The sequence below is a fragment of the Engraulis encrasicolus genome, chromosome 16 (assembly GCF_034702125.1).
Source record: "Engraulis encrasicolus isolate BLACKSEA-1 chromosome 16, IST_EnEncr_1.0, whole genome shotgun sequence".
NCBI classification, from domain to species: Eukaryota; Metazoa; Chordata; class Actinopteri; order Clupeiformes; family Engraulidae; genus Engraulis; species Engraulis encrasicolus.
In genome coordinates, this window is record NC_085872.1 from 27,117,259 (window position 1) to 27,121,695 (window position 4,437).

Below are 4,437 nucleotides of genomic sequence, written 5' to 3' on the forward strand. Positions count from 1 at the left end.
CACACACACACACACACACACACACACACACACACACACTGTTCATTATTTAATAAGTGTTATTCATGCTTTATAGGCAGAAATTAAAATAAAGTGTTACCAGTTTTACAAAAGTTTGAACAAATTAATCCATGATGGGTATGTTAACACTTTCAAAAATGGTTATCATTCCCTCATGGAAATTGGAGTGCAATAACGTAATAAAGTGTGGAGTTGTCTTAACTCTTGAGAACACCCAACACTGTTAATGTTACAAAATTTCTGAATAATTTAGATTCATAAAGCAGCCTTTTCAACACATTGCTTTTTTTTCTAAATCTGAGCCACTATTGTTGTCCTACCTTAGAGTCTGATAATCCGTCGTTCTTCTGGACCTTCCCTTCCCTTCCCTCCTTTCCACTACAGGGCTAAGGCAGATGTTGCCGCAGGTATTTATACAAACACAGCACAGCCATATCTTATGTTTCTATATCACAACTTAAGCGAAGAGGGTTAGGCTGTGACTGTTATCCTGTTATCTGTTATCAGTTATTGTTGAGGGAACTCCTTTTTTGGGTGACCTGCATTTCTGGAAAGTGTAGTTGTTAGCAGTTAGCAACTTCGGTAGTTGCCAATGGGAAATTGCATTGCAACCAACAAAGTAGCTAATATAGTTAGCAACTACGCTCTCCAGAAATGCACCCCAGAATTCCTTCCTTTCACTCCAAGATTCTATAATAACTATCCTGGAAACTTAGTTAATGGTTGACCGAACACTCCCTTCTGCAATAGTATGTATTGCTGTATTGCATAAGAACGGCTTTATTTGTTTTTTTGAAAACTAATGACTAAAAATGATCACAGCCCATCCTCTGACATTGGTAAATGAGAAGAAAGTTTGAAAGGACCTAGAGACACACCTGTTCAAAAGAAAGGAATTGCTGATATTTTGTCCTTTCCTGGATTGATTTTCACTTAAAAAGGCATCAGTCCTATTAGACAGTGTATGCCTGCTAAAAGAAACATTTACTGGTACCTAGCCTATACCTTGACTGGTGAGTCACAGCTGCACCCTTCTTCCCTGTATGCAAGACAACTGCAGCGGATAGATGGGTATCCTAGACCAGTGGTTCTTAACCTGGGGTGCGGGCACCCCCTGGGGGTGCGCCAGAGATTTCAGGGGGTGCGCAGAATTTCACTTGAATACTTTTTTAGTGCGTGTACACCTGTATAAGTTTGGGTTGGGGGTGCGTGGCTTGTCTTGGGCACAGGTAAGGGGGTGCGTTAAGAAAAAAAGGTTAAGAACCACTGTCCTAGACGACAGCAGACACCCCTTGAACAGGGAACTCCAATAGGCCTACATTCCCTCTGTACATAGGCTACTCGCGTCTCTCTGTTGAACTGCAAAACCAGTTCACCTACGGGTACAAATAAAGTTACCTCACCTTGAACCTGAACCTTTTGTGTTATTGTTCCAGCAATGCCTAGAGGAGCTCATTGTCCATCTGACTCATTTCCGTTTTCACCATGAGGATGTCTATAGTCAGTTTTATGACACTTTGTAAGACCTCACAAACTCCACAAGCTGGCTCCCTTACCCATTTCATACCATTTTATTGGGTTCTTTCCACTTAACAACTGTGATTGCATTCTCAGTGTTGTATAAAAATGGAGCAAAAATACCTCACTGCTGTATTGCTGAAGACTCTGTACTTAAGTTTTGAAAATTCTGCTTACTTCACTTTTACTTCATTCAATTCCTGAAGTCCCTTGCAAACTTTTACTCTAATACATTATCAATGTGCCAAATACTATACGGTATCGACAATATTTTCTTTGTCTTTTCTCCTCTTCATAATAACAACAATAGCAAAATGTGTGCTTGTGTTTAAGGCACAATTTTTAGACTTGTCATTCACCAGGTTAAATGAATTACACGCCCCATGATTTGTGATGCCCGAGGCATTATTCTTTCTTCATATAGAATAAGAGCAGTAGTCATAGTCCACGGGCCAGGTGAGATGTCGGTACCACTCAGAGGGGCAAAGGTTGCTTATATTTTTTGAAAAGATACATGTCTGAAGTTAACATTTTTGTATGATAACCCTTCTGGAAGTACAGCCAAGTTAGGGTTATCAGCCGTTAAAGTAACACCCCCCCATCAAAAATAAAGGTTTTTAAGATGGGTGCCTGTCTTTCTACTGGCCCTTGTTTAAGACATATAGGGATAGTTAATTTTGTTATGTGTGGTATCGTTGCGAAGGGGAGACTCTGAGCTTTCACCCGACACCTTTTGAGAACATTTTGGTTAAGCATAGCGCTCCCTGCAGCGCTTCAAACATTTACTCAGACACATTTTTTTCCATTTTCGCCGATATCATCTCTTGTCTTTTCATACTGTGGCATCAGGGAGCATCAGAAAGACCTATTTTAAACTCTAAAATATTGTCTTGAGTATCAGGAATCTGAAAATGTATCCTTTCACTATGATATCCCACGTTTAGGGGGTGATTTTCAGTCTTGTATGAGGCATGGTATTTTTTTCAAAACACAGTTTTGCCATTTTCTCATAAAGTTCAGGAAGCAATACCTCTAGGTGCATTTTGGAGTTGGTTTTCATAGCTTGTTGTATACCATATTAAAACTTGGAGTGGGTAGTATATTCAGATATTATCATATTTGGTGTACCTGTTTGCAGAGCAATGTTAACTAGGCAAATCATTTTCCATAACCAGTATCAATGATATAGTTTTTTCTCAGTGATTTCATTGTGTTATATGGGGTCTGAATCCTGACTATTTGTCCTAAAATAAATGTTGTTATGCGCCCAGAGGTTATATACCAGAAATATGTGATAATGTCCCCTTTGATATTAGTCTTGCAACTGAAATAATAGCAATTGTGTGTGTTGCGGACTGACTTTTGGGTTCAGAATGTGATTGACATGCTGGGTTGGTGACGTGCGTAGAGTGGGTCACGTGGTGATCAAGTTTGGTATATCACCTGGGCTACTTGGGAATGGTGGCGGTAGTAGGGAGTAGGTGTTTAGGGGAAAGCCTAAACTTTGTTGACCGCTTCGTTGTACACGCTACCGCTCGTTTGGGACACGCTACACCACTGGCTTTATTAAGAAACCGCTTCATGCTTAACCGCTTAATGACCACGCTACTCTGTGCACTTTAAGCCAATTGTTTGCACAGCGCACTTTCACTCCTTGCACGGTTTGCACACCTGCTGTGACTTCGTTTCAATGCCTGGATTTAATGGTCCCTGTGAAACCTCGAAGATGAAACTTGAATAAAACCAGCAACAAACGGAAACGTGGATCTACTCGGAGCCTTTTGTACAACGGCGTGTCGGGCAAACCTTTTCCCTAATTCAGCTACTTGGCGACTTAATATTTGTTTGATACGTCGCCACAACATTGTCAACAAAGTACGGCATTTGCTCGGACGACAAATGAAGCATAGCCTAAAACCCCAATGAGCTCACACAGCCAACACAACAACGTGAAGGAAGCCGTTTACCTGAACAGGGAAGGCAAATGCGGTAATGTACATCTGTTTATTGAAATATCGCTGGCTGGGTGAACGCTGACTGCTGCTGATGGTGACTTCCTGAGAAGCTGACGTCGTGCTTACGTCACGTTTCAGTCATTGTCTGGACTGTTGCTACTGTGGCTTGGCTAACGCAAGAACACTGTTTATTGGAATCATAGCGTTGTGTGTGTGCGTGTGCTGTTGCTCAGGGTGGATTTGTGAATAGACTACTGTTGTTGCTTCGACATTTGTATTTGATGCCGTGATTTGCATGCCTCATTGGAAAACTTAAAATGAGTGACCAAGAAGCCACTGCTGTGAAAGATGGGCCTGCAATAATGAATGATAAAGAAACCCCAGTTGTGACAAATGTAAAAACGTGTGACAAAGAAACCCCTGGCGTAAATAACGCAACAATGAGTGACACAGAAAACCTCAGTGTGAAACATGCTAAGACGAGTAGGCCTAAAGAAGCTCATGTCGAAAATGCTCAAGATAAGAGACCCATTGTCCTCACTGAAAAAGCTCTGATAAATAAGATTGAAAACATTCAAACAGGACGGAAAAAGCATGTAAACAAAATGAAAGGTATCATTACTTCGCTGAAAGATCTAATGAATGCTGATGAGAATGAATCTCAGGTCAAACTGCTGCTCCATGAATTAACACAGCGGCTTAAAAGAGCCACTGAACTTCATATCTCCCTGTTACCACTAATGCCTACAGAGGAGCAAGATAAACAAAACGAATGGTTCTCGAGCATAACTAAATTCAATGAATGGTTTATTGAGGACGTACAAGCATGGCTTGCAGGCATTGTTACAATTTCGGGTAGGCCATCAGATGAAGTGTCATCTCGAAATGCTCCACTGGAGGGAGACGTGCAAGGAAAGGAGCACACACAATTCCACCTGCCTCT